A 16,943-nucleotide genomic window follows, 5' to 3' on the forward strand; every position below is an offset into this window, starting at 1 on the left:
GTAGTTCTTTGTCACCATCAATAGCCAAATCTTTGATATGCACTCAAAGTTGGTTGTGCCCTTCTAAGCAAGGAGTTGGAGATCAAGAGTTTGATCAATTTGATAGCAGTAAAAAAATTATTGAAGGTATATTTATGATATCTTTATTATCTATAAATTAATAATTTTAGAGTAATTATCTTATGTGAAAAATGAGTAATTTTATATATTTTATAGGTTTCACTAATGCAGCCATACCACAAGGAGCAAGTTGACAATACTAATAACAACTTATGAATCAATTGATAAATGATGGCTATTATTATTTGGAATTTAAATATTATATTTGTATATGGCATTAATGTTTTGTGTTATTAGTTAATATAAGACTATAAGTTATTATTTTGTGTTTAAGAAGTATAAGACTTTAGACTAATACATAATATTTTGTGCTATTTGTACTGACTTAAATATTTGGTGTTATTAGTATTGATTTGTGATTATGCTTTAAATTTAGAATTTGGTTAGTACTTGTTATATTTTTCTAAGTGAATTTCATCATATGTTTGAACTTATATTTCTAACTATTATTGTATAATATTAATTATAAATTGATCTATTTATTTTTAATAAAAATTGTCAAATTAGGAAAGAGATATAAAGATGCATGAAATTATGATTCATTGAGAGATTCAAGTTCAATGTTGGCTATCAACTTCTTCGTAATAACTAATAAGTAAGTTTTTATCTCCTTTTACAAATGGTTATTAAAGGTCCGGTTTTCACCCGGTATAATTATGATAAGTATTATTTTAGTCCTTAAGGTTTAGGGTCAAAATCAAAATCGTTTCTAACCTTATTTTTTATTTAAAATTGTCCCCAACGTTTATTTGGTATTAAAATCATCCTTTCTAATAAAATATTTTTTTAAATGATGAACATACCCTTTTTGCTTTTTTTGGTTTCGTGCGAAACACTTCATATGTTCATTTGTCTCTAAACTCTTAAAACATTAACCACAACATTTCAGAAACCAATGTGAGTGCTTCATGCCCTAACCCAGAATCAAAAACGACGGAGGCTGTTCGTAGAGAGAAGAAAGCAAGCGAGTGACTTTGTTTGAAGGAAGGGTCTTGAATAGTTAGTGAGGCAGTAGTTGCAGAGTCGGGGTAGGTATGATTTCTATCCTTTCATTGACTATGGTATCTCTCCTCCTAGTAGTTAGTTTTGGATTTGAGGGTTTAGGTTGCGGTTTTTATTGATGATTGAATGGAGACCAAATATGTTTGTAGTGATACTAGGGATTAATATCTCAGTAAAATAGAGATGTCTATGTATTTTTTTTCTCTTCTAATTTAGTAATGTGTTCTGATAGTTGTTTACTGATAGGGTGTTGGAGAAGAGGATGGAATATTTTAAACTCAAACTCTATTATGGAGGATGGTTTAGTTATGATAAAAGGCCATTACAGTATATGGGAGGATAAACAACAGTTATAGAAGATATTGACTGTGATCGGTGGTTCCTATTTGAAGCTTCGCAGAGTTAAAACAGTTTGGTTACCTTGAGGAGAATATCTCAGCATTGTGGTTTAAGGATCCGATACATGAAGACATGCAGGATAATCTAAAGTTATTTCAAGGTGATGCAGATTTGATTGCCATGTATAAAATAGTTGAATTAAGAGAACATGTAGAGTTGTTTGTTGTGCACAAGGTTGAGGAGGAGGATGTGTTTTCTAATGCTAGCTACATTGATATTAGGGGATCAAGGGGTTGGTGATAAAGGTGAGAGACAAGAGGTGGTGGTGTATGCTGGAGAACAGGCTGCGGATGGTTAGCAGCTGTATCAGAAAGGTAACAATGTAGTTGATATAGTCGATAGACCTAATGAGGTGAGGCAAAAGCAAATTGAACCAGGTGATGATATTACTGGGGCAGAGTCTAGCGATAGTGATAAGGATGAGCATCACAAAGCTGAGTTTGCTAATGTTAGTGGATGTGATAGTGATAGTCTTGATTCAGAGTATAAACCATCTGAAGAGGAAGATGACATTACAGATGATTTGCACTTCACCGACAGTGAAGATGAGCTTGATCCTGATATTAGTGGGTTTGAGGATGTGAATGTCATGATTGATAAATATAGGGCAGCGAAGAAAAAAGGTGTAACAACTGAGGATTTTGAAGATGATGAAGGAGCAGATGGTGATAAATTAGAATTGGACCACGAGGTTGGAGTTGGGGCTGATGAGGATGGTGGAAATAAGGGGTCAGACTCAGACTATGAGGGAGTGAGGTATCTAATTCACTGGGCACAAAAATACATGAAGCAATATGAGTGGTAAGTTGGGACACTGTATGCATCTCGAGAGGAATTCAAGAAAACTGTCACTACATATGCTGTGCAGACCGCAAGAGCCATTACATTCAGAAAGTGTGATCTTAAGAGGGTAAGGGCAGTTCTCCTATATGCTGCCAAAATAGGAGAAGAGGATACTAGGCAACTTAGAAGCATAAATTTGAAGCACTCATGTACACAAGCACACAGAGTGAGAATTTTACACTCCAAATAGCTTGGCAAGGCATTTAAGAAGAAGGTTAAATCAAATTCCAAATTGAAGATAAAGGAGTTAATTTCCAAGGCTCAGAAAAAGTGGAATTTGACTGTCACTAAATCAATGGCTTCTAGGACAAAGAGATTGTATTGGATGAAATTTTGGGAATTTTCAGAGAGTAATATAAGAGGATATATGACTATGGTCCTGAGCTTTTGAGGGCAAATCCAGGCTCCTCTATCCATATACAAGTGCTTATTGCAATAGAAAGGGACCCGAATGACCAAATGCTACCAATTGCATATGTGGTTGTAGAGGTCGAGACCAAGGATTCATGGACTTGGTTCTTGAATCATCTTATATCTGATATTGGGATTGAGAAGATAGAAAGATCCACATTCATGTTTGACCAACAGAAAGTAAGTCTAATTCATTAATAGAATATGTATATTTATATTAAGTATAATACATTATGAATTAAAATGTAATTTATGACTAACCATATCATCTAAAATATCACCTCTGTGTAGGGTTTATTGACAGCATTGATGTGATACCAAGTGTTGACAATCAATTCTGTGTGAGATACTTATACAGCAACTTCAGGAAAAAGTTTTCATGTTTTCATTTGAAACGAATGATGTGGAAGTGTGTTAAGGCGACTCACTGAAAAGAATGGAAGAAGTATATGGCAAACTTCAAATTTGTGAATCAGGAAGCTTTTCACCACTTAACTACTATTGCACCTATATATTAGTCTAGATCTAGGTTCACCTTTCATTCTAAAGTAGATACACTAGTTAACATGTCTGAGAATTTTAATTCTGCTATAATAGATGCTAGAGAGAAACCTATAATTACAATGTTGGAGGAGATTAAAGTTAAGTTAATGAATAGGTGGGCACAAAATAGAGCTTTGGTTCAGAACTATTCAGGGACTATCTTACCTAGGATTAGATTGAGATTAGAGAGAAGGTCTAGGTTAGTTGGAGAGTGGCGGCCATATTGGTATGCAGCTCAAAAATATGAGGTTGTTGATGGTTTAGAAAAGTTTGTTGTGGACATAAGTAGGTGGCAAAAGAGTGGCATACCTTGTACAAATGTTGTTAGTTGCATCAAGTTCAAGGGACTTGACTTGGAAGCTTTTGTGGCCGACTGCTACAAGAAAGAAGCATACTTGAAGTGCTAAAAGTTAGTCATACACCCATCAAATGGACTTGATCTCTGGGAGAGGATAGATTATGATGATGTTATACCACCACCTTATAGAAGGCCTAGTCACCAACCAATGAAAAAGAGAAGAATAGCTACTAGGGAGGAAGAACAGAGCAACCACACTCACTTGTCAAGGAAAAATACACATTCACAGTCCACTACTAAAATTGGAGTAAAGAGCAAAATTTTTTCAGCAATACAGCCTAACTCTTTAGCCAAGTCTAACTCTGCATCACACCCAAAAGGCCCAAAGAAACAACTAACCCCAACTCTTCAGCCCAAAAAGTACCACAGCCCAAGAAGTCAACATCATAGCCGAAGAAGTCAGCACCTTCTTCATCCTCACAACCCAAGAAAATGGCTCCTTCATCATCACAGTCAAACACCACATCTCTTCCAGCATCTCATCCAACCCCTACCACATCCTCAACATAACCATCAAACCAACATAAACATGCAGTGAAACAGAGTTCAAGCCAACCAGTTGGACGATTTTCTATGAGGAATTCTAAAGCACCTCATGTTTCTCCACAAAAATTGAGGTTGATGGAAAAGTTGTCTCTAAGAAAATGGGAATTACTTTAGGAAATTTGAAAAATAAGGGCATATTTTGATATTTAGATAAAATGCTTGTGGTCTTATTTTGGGTTAAGTTAGTATTAAATTTTAGTAATGTCATGTAGGTGCTGTTAACTTTATTTTATTCTGGACTATTTGCATGTTGGTGATATTTTGGTTGAGTTACTCAATGTTGTTCTGCTCTATTGGCTTAGACCATTAACCCTATTGGGATTTAGTTGGTTGTAAAAAACTATGTTCTCTTGGTATGTTATTCTGATATTCACTATGTTGATGTTACTTAGTTTGTTGTTTATGATTTTGTTATGGAATTGTTCATTTATCAACAGACTTATAACAAAAAAATTATGCAAAACAAAATAATGGAACCCATATAATTGCCAAACTGAAATTCTGATCTCATTTCAAAAACCAACCATAATTACATAATTGTCATTCATACATACCTGAAATAGAATTTAGTTTAACTAAAATAGGGAACCTATCTAAACAACAAATCCTAACACAATTCACCCATCTAATTCTAAGCACACACTCAAAATAACAAAATTCACAATAAACTCTAAACCAAAACAGCATACTTTATCCAGACTCCAACACATTGTTCAGCCAAACTTCAATAGAATTACACATGGTTGTCTTACTTTAGAAAAATTTTGCAATAGCAAATAAACAGATCCAACCCACCCAATAAACCTTAACATAGCAACGACCTTCAACTTCCACTTTGTAACTTTGGTTCTTGATTTAGAGACAAAACCTTTCTCCACATTCTTGCAATTTCTGAATATTTCGCTTCTGCCTCTAGGTCTACCGTTGATGAACCTACACAAACCCACTGTTGTTACACTTTAATCTACCACACAAGCAGCTCAATCGAAAAGAAAACAACAAACCTCAAAATAGATATAGCCCCAGAATTTATGACCAGGGTTCTCCTTTGTCCCTGAAGTTTGCAAAACCAGCCTCTTATCATTGGAGCAAAGTAGCACCATGCTGTGCGCGAAAAATTAGCTTCGAGAAGAGATTGAGGTTTGGTAAGCCATGCAATTCTCTCTCTAGGTGATTCACGATGGTGTAGTCTATGATGGTGGAGGTCACATCACTTTCCTTTTGTTAGTTCGTTACTTATTTATAATGTTTTTTTTATTGTCATAACTACCAGTAACAAAAGAAAGGGCATTTCTGTTTGAAAAAATTAGAAAGGACAATTTTAATATCAAATAAAATGTTGGGGACGATTTTAAATTGAAAATAAAGTTAGAGACGATTTTGATTTTGACCATAAACCTTAGGGACCAAAACAGTACTTATCCCTAATTAACAAGTAAGTTTTTATCTCTTTTTTGTTATTAAAGGCCTGATTTTCACCCGATATAATTGTGACCCGAATGTGTATAAGTTTTATTGAGTCTAGGATCGGGTTAGAGTCTAAAAATTAAGTCCAGTACATATGTTTAGGGTTAGGTTTGGGTTAGGATAAATCTGATTTCACCCGACCCATGTACACCCTTATTTATTAGAATAAGTAATTTGGACACAATTTACATTTTTGTGTCCTATTACTTATTTCATTTACAGTGTAAATGAATTAATTATAAATATAACTCGTTTACAGTATAAACAAAATAAAACACAAATCTTAAGCAAACAAAACATGTGCACCTATAATACGTGGAAATTAATGAACTCAACATATCTCATTTATGGTGCAAATAAGATATATTTATAATTAATTCGTTTACACTGTAAGATAAGATATGGGACTATGGGTGTTTGTAAGTATATAATTTTTATATGTATAAAAATATAATTTTTTAAAATAATAAAAGGATATTAATAATTTAATTTAGACCAATTTAAAAAATAAAAATTGATATATTTTATCAATATTTAGATCAACTTTAATTAATTTATATCTCATTTAAAATTTAAAATTTAAATTAATAACTTCACTACTATTAACGTTTGTTTATAATGAATTTATTTAATAGATTAATAATTTCCTCACTACAATTAACTTCTTCATTATTCAAAACTATCTATTTAAATTTATTTTTAAATCTGTAACGGATCCAAAAAAATACGTGGATTTAACTTCCAATTCTCTTTAATTTAGTCTCTCCTTCCATTACTTATTTAAATCTCTCATTTATTGGTTTTTCATTTTCATTTATCTCTTCCTATCCCACTAATGAGGATTTAAAATTGTACAAGGGTCTACTACAAAGTTTTTGTTTATTTGTGGCAGTTTTTTTTTATTTGTGGAGGTTTTAAACTCCCACAAAAAGGATTGTGGCAGTTTCCAAAACCCCAAAATTTGAGGTGCCACGAACTCCTTTGTGGCGGTTTATCACAACTCCCACAATGTCATTTAGTGGCAGTTTTCTATCCCTTTTGTGGGGGTTCTGTGCTAGCATTTTGTGACAGTTTTTGGTTAATGTTTGTGGCGGTTCAAAACCCCCACAAAAGAAATTTTCCATTTTAAAAAGAATAGCTATTCTGTGGGGGTTTCAAACCTCCACAAACCTGTCAATATTATTCTTAAAATATTAATCTGGATGTTAGAATTACATTATTATACTAATCATTTACTATTTAGAAAAAATACTTAAACAAGACATTAAAAATGTAAAAGAAAATTAAAATATTACATATTTAAACAAAAAATACTTTAAAACAAAATCATCAGCAATGGATATATAAGAACCTATTGACAATGCAAATATATAAGAACTACTTTAAAACAAATATATAAGAACTTATTGACAATGCAAATAGCATCCAAGAACAATGGATATATCCATCTAAAAGAAGTTCTAGTTACGACATTATCATCAGCAAGCTTCCTTTCTTCACTCACTTCTCAACCTAATCTATAAAGAAAAAAAATATACAACCATTCAGGTAGGTAAATTTAAAACCTTACATGCCTTTGCTAACTGTACGTTGCAAGTTGTGATTTTGTTGGAAAAAGAAAAAAGAACAGAATAGCAGCTTATACTATCTTCAGTTGTATCTAACTATCTATTATTGGGGAAAACATTGATGGTTCAACCCACCATCAGAGCTAAGAATGAATAAGTGACGGTCAAGGATAATGGAGCTTACATGTATCCAGCCTAAAGGAAAGAGTGATAAGATGTCCTGAACTTCAAATATTTCTTCTTCATTCAATGTTGAACACTGAACAAGAAATAAAATTAGACATACATTGCTCAACTGAAAATAATTAAAATTACAACAAACAGTTAAAAAAATCATTAATGAATCATGAGAGAATTATAATCTTGAGTCTCCTAATTCTAAGGAATACTGTATTTAGCTCTATTCATATATGTTTTGCATTATTCCATTTGAGAATCTTTTTATCTCCCAACGATAATCCTAAGAGAATTGGCTTAAGAACCAGTTTTGTTTAAAAGTAATTGAGAAAATCCTATCATATGATTTACAGTTCCAACAGAGTTTAGTAGCACTTTCACAACAAATGTAGATAAATAATCTCAGATAACAATAAGAACAAATTATGCAACACTCATAAACTCCATGCATCACAACCTTAAATCAGTAGAAGTCTCACTTTGTCTGACAGGATAAAATTGGAAATAGAAAAAAATGAAGAAATAATCTACATAATCATTTAAAAACAAAAAACTGAACCACAAGAGTAAACATAACCATTATCTTACCGAGTCTGAAGTTGACTCCTGCTTTGGGATAATAAGTGTAGTGATATGGAAAACCATGTTTTCTGTAGACATGAAATTGCAAGCACAAAAATATATTAAAATTAGCAACCAAAATATTTCTAGAACCCAGAAATAAACAAAATTATGACTTCTTTTACCAGGGAGCCTGCAAGAACACCACATGTCTCTAAGTTTTTTCGTGTGTTTTTGAAAGCCAGTCTCAAAAAATCTTCCATCATTTTCACAGGCTGCAACACAGAGTAAAGTAAACTTATAATAATTTATTACCCGGTTTAAGAACCAAACAAACCACACATAAGAACAAGTCACAGTGAATGATCAAGAGAGTCCATGATGTGCTTTGAACAATTCCATTTAAAACGTAAAATAAATCAGGCTTACAATATGTAGGTGTTGGTATGTACTGGGACCAGGTCCAGAATCCTGAGAAGATTTAGCTGGTCCAGGCCTTGGATCTGCAACTTTTGAAGGAGGAATGGGAGAAGACTCAGGATACACCTGAGCAAGAACAAGAGGTGGCAAAGGCTATTTTAGCAACTAGAAGGAGTCCTCCCTTGATTCAGTTACAACAGGAGAACAGGACTCAACAGCAGGATGCCACCATCTTCCGTCATCCAATGAGAGAACCGAGTTCATTGTGGATGCAGCTGGTCCTTGATCCAATTCTTTAATTGCCACAAGATCATATTGCCCAGCCTGATTCAAGCTGTCAACATGAACGGCAAGAAAAGTGTAAGGCTGTTATACTCCAGGGAAACAAAACTGAACAAACAACTATGACGATGTTGACTTCAATGTTCAGCATTTGCTTATAATCAGATTCCTTTAAAGTGAAAAATCAAATAATTTCTTTTTAAAAAAAAGCCAAACTATAATAATGAGCAAGCCAAACCTTGAATCATTTATGTGTGTCAGATCAGTACTGCTTGGATATTGAACCTACATAAAGATATATATTAATGGTTTAATTACTCTGTTGGTCCCTATAGTTTCGTGAAATTTTCAATTAGGTCCCTATATTTTTTTTTCTTTTAATTGAGTCCTTGCACCAAAATTTTTTTTTAATTGGGTCCCTACACTTTTTTTCCTTTTATTTAGGTCCCTATACCAATTCTTTTTTTTAGTTGGGTCCCTATAAAATTAAGCCAATTACTACTAAGAAGGACTTAATTGAAAAAAAAATTTAGTGTAGGGACTCAATTAAAAAGAAAAAAAGTATAGGGACCTAATTGAAAATTTCACGAAACTATAGGGACAAACAGAGTAATTAAACTTATATTAATATATCAAAATTATAGATTTTAGATACTTGATGTTGCTAAAAGCAAAGTCAAACTGGAGTTTTTACCTTAATTTCTGCACTAGGTCCAAGCCATTGGCCCCGAAGACAACTTGGCCCTAAGAATGAGTGTCTAGACAAAGTCTCCTTCTTTGGAGGAGGTACACATAATACGCCAATTGTGACCCAAACTGCAATTTATATCTTGCCCTTGCATCCATTTTTTGTCTCTTGAATTTTTTAATGTCACAGTACAAAACACAAAGATAAACCATGTGATATAATTCAGGATTAGAGAAAGATTAAGAGCAGTTTAAGGCCAAGTAAATGTATTACATACCTAACTTTGAAGCAGGAACTCTAATATAAAGATCTTGGCCTGCATCTGGTAGAATCCTCAAGTCATTAAGATCACCAAACCACAAAAGCATATTCTTTTACGGCATGAGGCTAATTACTACAAGACATGAAAGAAAAAATACATCAAAAGGCAGGTTCAAACCTTATAAAGGAAAAATTATGAATAATGCAAACTGGAAAGCAACTAGTCATTTAGCTCTTGCACTTTAATTGGTAATTGCAAGTTCTTTTACATGAAAAAAAATCAAGAAGGATAAACTATCTCAAGCAATAGCAATAGCTATTTATTTCACTAGGAACGAGGCCAATCATTAGTTCATCACCAGAGTTGTAATAAAGTGAAGAATTTATATTCTTTTAAGCAGTTCCTAGTGGCATGTGATATTCAAAATTAAAATTATACCAAAGAATAAACTTATTATTACAAAGCCTTTGGCAAATTAATTATAATATAAAGATTAAATTAATAACAGTACTAATAAAGCATAAAGATAAAGATTGAAGGAAAGAAGCTTACAATTCATCTAGTCCATAAATAGTTCCCTGAAAAGAACACCACAATAATAACGTACATGAATGAGGACTTCAAATCTTTTCAACCGCAAACTAATGCCATTATTAGATAACACTCACCTGATGATACCTTCATATTTGCTACCATCATTGGAAGGAACAGGCTTAAATAAAGACTAAATTAGCCATAAAACTCTTACAATCCCCTTCATTTTAGCACACTTCTTGATAGTATTACACAGAAAATGTGTGTCACAGCGAGCTAAGAAGTTTACAACGGCCTACCGCTCAATCCTCATAGGTTTAACTAGTTTCTGAAATATGGCATTCAATGTTAGATAAACAACTCTAACTTTGCCAAAAACCGAAATGAAGTTACTAATTGTATCGCCATCAAGTTGCTAAATAATCACAAAAAGTAACAAGCCAAATCCGAAATCAGAGAGTAATCAATCAAACTAAATTAATATGGAGGAAATCACAAAATTAACAAAAAAGAAGCTTCCATAGGAATGCACAAAAGAACACAAAAGGAGATCTCAAAAGTTACCGTGTCGTGACCTTAGGAGACGCGACGAAGGAATAGCTCCTCCTTCGACAATCACGTTCACCACTTCCTCTGCAAGACACAACCACCGAAGGATTTACACCAAGAGACATGCACGGCCGAATTTGCCAAAAACCGAAATGAAGGGAGCAATACGCTAGGAGATCGAGGAAGAGGAACGGAGGATTTACCGTTTTTGGCAAGATCGGCGAGCGCGTGAATGGCGCGCGTGGCGGCGACTCGATCTGACTCCTTCCATGAGAAAGTGGAGTTGAGGATGGAAACCTGCTCCTGGATGTCAGCAAGGATGGCATCGCGGACGTCGCCGGTTACTCTCCCTCCGATCTCAGTAGCTATAGCAAGCTTGACGGTGACAAAATGAATACAGTGGCGTAGATCTAGGGTTTCATTCTCCCTCTTTTTCCTCTTCTAATTTTTTTGGACAAGTAGATTAAAAACTGTCTATTTGTTTGGACAATTAAACTTAAAAATTTAAAGTAGTATTAATTTATGGAGGTTTTTTAAAACTTCCACAAAAAAATCCCATAAACAAATAGAAATCTTGTAGCGGATCTCTACATTACAAACTCTCTTATCTAACAATTCATTTTTATTTTAAAAATTTATAATTTAAATTTTATTCATCTAATTTAAATAAAATTAATACAAACAATTATTAAATTTATCTATATATAACAAAATTTTTAACTTAAATAATACAAAATTTTTTATGTACTCTTTTTGAGTACTAATTAAAACCTGTTAGTTTCTAAAAAAATTATGTGCTAGTTTGAAATAGAATTTACGTAAAAAAAAATCACTAGCGATCAAATTAGACCAAATTCAAAAGTAAATCGTAAACTAATAAATATTTTTTCTCTTCCTACTCATCTAAAACTAGTGATTTAAAATTGTCCATTCAAACCAATACATTATTTTTTAGAAACCAATACATTATTCTCTTCCATCTTTGAAATTGTCCATTTTAAAAATTCAATAGTATGAGGAATTTATTAATTTAAAATTTAGATGAGATACAAATTAATTAAAGTCGATCTAAATAGTAAAAAAATATATTGATTTTTACTTTTTAAATTGATCCAAATCAAATTATTAATACTCTCTTATTATTTTAAAAAATTATATTTTTATATTTACAAATACATATATCTCATTTACGGTATAAACGAATTAATTATGAATATATCTCGCTTATACGGCAGACGAGATCTATTAAGTACGTCAATTCCCATATATCCCATTTTATTTATTTAAAATTTGTGTCTTATTTTATTTACAGTGTAAACGAGATATTTTTATAATTAATTCATTTACACAATAAATGAGGTTGAAAATTTTGTATATGGATTGATTTTTAGAGTTATGCCTACAGATGGGGTTAGAAGGTGATGCATTTGGGTGCAGTAATTTCAGCTTTCTCGCTAACTGCGCGAAGATTTTTCAAAAAAAAAATATTTAATTTGAAATTAATATATCTCGCATATAGCAAGATAAATTTTTAAAAAATTACAAAAAAACTTTCTCGCTAACGGTGAGATGAATTTTGACTTTTTTTTAAAATAAAAAAGGTACCTCATTGTTTGGAAAAAGTTAAAAGAGATTATTTTTTTAGAAAAAAGATAACTTTATTCAGGTGATATGATGTTTTCAATAGTTTGCAAAAAGTGGAAGCTTTCTTTAGTAGGCTAATTTAATAGTTTTAGTTTCTTGTTGTATGCAAAATTGTAATAATTTAGTATCTTGTTGTATGCAAAATTGTAATAATTTAGTATTATTTGTAGTAAAAATTGACTGTTTTGTAGCTAAAAATCTATAAATATATTCTTTTTATCTTCTTATATAAGGAGATAACCGAATTCATATGAGATAGGCATTCTTTCTCTTCTTTCGGAATTGTGTTTTTCATTCTTTCACCTTTTTTTTTCTTTAACTTCAAGGTCTCAAACATTTTTAGTTTAGAGTGGTATAACAACAACTTTCTTGGACAAGTAATGGAAGGTAACGTGAGTTTATTAGTATATTTTGATGGCGAGGTTATACCATACACAACTAAAAATGTGAATTTATTTGTAAGATTCCAACTTCTTTTATTATGCCTTATACGATGTCATTTGTAGAGTTACAAAATAGACTATGTCAACATATATACGGTGGTATTTTAGAAAGAGTTAGAAGTGTTTTATACAGGTAGACGGTGTTAGATTTCGGTGGTGTGATATAAATGTGACCGATGAAACTACTATGCTAGCGATGTTAATGTTTTATCGACAGAGTCAAGCTCAGGTGCCAACACTAGAGTTGCATGTTGAGTTTGAACAGTTGGTTGTTAGTGACAAAGCAAATGAATCATTACTAAATGAAGGATACAACATAGACTGAAAAGTAAACAACAATAACAATGAAGAAGAGTTCTTAGCCAACAATAACATGTTGGGAGGAAACAACGAAGGGAATGAGGCAAATGACATAAAAGTTCATGCTTCAATAAACATAGTAGCAAGCCAACATTCCTTCGATATGTCATCTTTCATGTGTGCTCTGGTCTTTGATGCTATGCAGACACCGAAAATTTTTAAGTTTGTAAACCCAAGTATGTGACTTTATCAGTTTTTAAAGTATGTTGGTTAAAATATATTTTTTAAATAATATTGGTTATTTCAATATTTCAAATTTCGACAAGTCTTTGTAGTAGTTGTTAATAAGATTGTTTTGCGCGCACCAAATAAAAAGAATCAGAAAAGTTTCATTATTTTACTTGATATTGTAAGGGCTTGAATCAAAATGGCTATGAATTAGTGATATTTTATTTTTACTTTTAATTAAGACGCTAAATACTATGACATATACTTTTATAGAACTTTAAAATTGTTATTCATTGTCTATAGGCATTTCGTTTGTGCAAGATGGTGAGTTTGCTGTTAGAATGGAATTCAGTTCCAGAGAAACTATAGTCATCTCAATTAGGAATTACACCCTTTTTAAAGGGGTCGATTACAAGGTCTACGAGTCTAAGTCTTTGACGTTTTATGCGAAATACTTGCAGTATGGTAGAGGTTGTGATTGGATGATTTAGGCTAGTTTAATTCAGCGAAAGTGTTGTTGGAAAATTAGGCGATACAATGAAAATCTTATGTGTACTATAGGGACAATTTCACAAGACCATTCGAAACTGGATTCAGACACAATTGCGGATGTTATAAGGCCTCTTGTTGAAGTTGGCCCATCTTTGAAGGTCTGACTTGTCATTGCAGATGTTTAATCGAAGTTTAACTATACAATAAGCTATCGTAAAGTTTGGTTGGAAAATCAAAAGTCAATTGCAAAAAAATTTTTATGGTTGGAAAGTTTCATATGAGTATTTGCCGGCATGGTGTATGATAATGTGTGCTCAAAACCCAAGTTCTGTGGTTCAGGTAGATACTATGTTGAGTTAAGAAATTAACTAAATTAATTAATGATGACAAACATTATTTTTGAGCAAAATAAATAATTAGTGTTGATTAATTTATATCTACCTATTAACTAATTGTTTATTGTTGCAGGCCAAATGTTAATAGCCCAAATGGAATAAAAGGCATTCAGCAAAGAATATTGGGCTGAAAGCAAAATAAAGAGCCCAAGCAAAAGCAAAGGAAGAAACCAAAGAAATTAAATCGGGCCATGCATACTAATATCCGATCCAAGCCCGAACTGATTTCAGAATTGAAATTCCCTCTCTCCTGCTTAACCAAAAGCAACGTTCCTCTTCCTTCTAATCAAGTCACATCAAGATTTCAGAAAAAAGCAAGAAAGAGAAAGAGAAGAAAAGCTTCTTCCATAAGCCATTAACCAAAGAAGCAAGAGAGAGAGAGTTGAAGCTTGAAGCACAGAAGCTAAAACAGAAATCCCAAGCTAAATCAAGCTTAAGAAAGGTAATCCATCTCATCTTGCATGCATCAAGATCCTCATCCCTTCTTCCCAACTCTCTGCACTACCTGAAAATGGCTTTGAAGGGAAAGTTGTTTTCTGCCCCCATTCTGCTGTGTATCTACGGACCTAATCAAAACTTGGGGACCAAGTTGCATCTCTATGGTTCAGATTTGGTTAACCAGTGGAAAACAATTCCGGTTACTTCTTCATGGCTTTCGGTCAAGTTGGAAGAGTCAGAAGCAAAGGTTACTCTTTGATGTTAAAAATGAAAAAGTAAGCTTGTGGGTTGGTAAAGCTCAAGGCTCAAGGTGTTGACCTTGGAAGAAGAACTCAGCCACATGCAAGGAGATATAAGAAGTTTGCTGTTCATTCAGAAACTAAGGAGAGAAAACCAGTGAGTAGAGGTTTTGTTCTGAGAGATAGCTCTTTGAAGAAGTTCATCTAACTGGACAGTGCTTCCTAATCAAAGGTGCATTCCGCCAGTATGAAGAACTAAATCAGAGGCTTGCTAATCTGGTTTTTCGCATAGCACAGAGGCTGTTGATGAAGTCAATCTCCTTCATGTTTTACTGATTGTAATGTACTTTTCTAAGCTTATCTTTCTGTAATTTCTTGAGAGAAAAGGCATTGTGAGAAAGCTTGAGAAAAAGCCATGAGTGGAAAAAGGCTGAGAGATACACTTGAGAGAAAAGCCTAGAGTTATTTTCTGATTTCTTTAGGTTGATTAAGTGTCTTGTATCTAGTATCTGAATGGTATCCCTTTCTTAGTTGGGTTAGCACTAAGAGGTATAGTTAGGTATTAGCATAGCCAATGTCAAGTTAGGTTAGAACTTGAGTGTGAAAGGATTGGGTCAATCCTGTGTTATTGGTGTATGTAATACTGTTTACTATAGTGAAATTCTTCCACAGTTGTGGAGGAGACTGGATGTAGGTTGCATAGCACAAGGCAACTGAACCAGGATACATGCTGGTGTTAGCTTTTCTCTTCTCTGCTGTGTTCTGTTTTCTGATATTCATGAGACAAAAATAAATTGTCTCATAAATTTTTGCTGCTAAGTTAAAACAGAATCAGAATTGCAAATCTGTTTTAAAAGGGTAACAACAGTAATTAAAAAGGAAGGCATAGATTCAACCCCCCCTTCTCTAAGCCTACCACAACCTTCATACTATATAAGCATATCGTGGATTTGAGATAGAGGAATGCGTCAAAATAATGCGCCGAGTATTTTGGAGCTTCCATCTATGCATTAGAGCTTTCCAAAATACATATGATGGTTGATACCAAAGAGTTCAAAATGCATACAAAATTTATATCACAACATACATATCATAGTTGCTACCTAAGACTATGCTACACTAAAAAATCATATGAAGTTTATTTTTCCTTCTTTTTTCCTAACCAATTTGGTCCGCTAGTTACAAACTTCTTTCTCTTTTTAAGCATTTTCATAAAAGGCGATGGGTTGATTTTATCTGGTGGTGCCATATGGGTTCGAAAAAAATATGCCCTGTCATGCCCACTGCCGCATTGGTAGGTGCCGCCAGCGCTACCACCTGGGGAGTCATGCTCATTATCACCATTGTCGCTGTCACCCATGCTTGAGTCCTCAAATCCCTCCACTTGGTCTTCGTTTGAATCGCTACATGTGTCTTTTTTGTCATTTGCCAAGCTTGTTCATTTAGGCATATGTCAACCCATTCATGCGTGTAGCCAAAGCCACTGTCAGGACAACTACTCGTGGAATCCATAGACATTTGTGCAGTAGACTCGCCAACATTGCTAATAGGAACACGAGGAGAACAGGCATCTAATAACATACGACCAGGAAGTCATCAATGGTATAATGTCGTCAGTCCACATCCCACATTACGATCCAGTTGCTATAATCTTGTCTTCAGTCAGTGTTTTGTTCACCACGCAACGTCACATTGTGTGCCCCCTCCAAATCCTTTGACGGGCCAGGTATATGTTGTACGTAGCCAAATTGCCGACGAACTCGATCAGCTGGGTGTCATTTTATGATCTCAAAATTGATCAAGGGGCTCACGACAATCCATATCTCATGATGACCATATAAATCTTGTGGCACCTCATGGTGGATGTGGACATACGGAAGCCATATATAGAAACTGCAATAAAATATTCTATCAATCAAACAGAAGTTAACAGCAACAAAGATATTTTTTATTATATTTCAAGGTTTCTAGTTATTATTGCTTCATGTTGCATATCATCTAGCAGCTGCTTAATGTGTGCGACTTTCATTTCTC

At 33.4% G+C, this 16,943-nt stretch overlaps 1 long non-coding RNA gene across 4 annotated transcripts; it reads right to left on the reverse strand.

Annotated features, from left to right (window-relative positions):
* Positions 1-6,866: 6,866 nt before the first annotated feature.
* On the reverse strand, positions 6,867-11,308 carry LOC112750724 (uncharacterized). Of its 4 annotated transcripts, none has more exons than XR_003175984.3 (12): positions 10,934-11,308; positions 10,746-10,814; positions 10,316-10,509; positions 10,200-10,225; positions 9,663-9,779; positions 9,392-9,552; positions 8,936-8,982; positions 8,425-8,749; positions 8,181-8,270; positions 8,023-8,084; positions 7,442-7,516; positions 6,867-7,206 (listed from the first exon to the last, which is right to left on the reverse strand). It is a non-coding gene; the product is annotated as an uncharacterized lncRNA (long non-coding RNA). The 4 variants fall into 4 exon arrangements; XR_011872263.1 differs by having other exon boundaries at positions 10,757-10,814; positions 10,934-11,210; XR_003175983.3 differs by lacking the exon at positions 6,867-7,206 and having other exon boundaries at positions 7,293-7,516.
* Between the last annotated feature and the right edge of the window lie 5,635 nt (positions 11,309-16,943).

The sequence above is a fragment of the Arachis hypogaea genome, chromosome 15 (genome assembly GCF_003086295.3).
Source record: "Arachis hypogaea cultivar Tifrunner chromosome 15, arahy.Tifrunner.gnm2.J5K5, whole genome shotgun sequence".
NCBI lineage: Eukaryota > Viridiplantae > Streptophyta > Magnoliopsida > Fabales > Fabaceae > Arachis > Arachis hypogaea.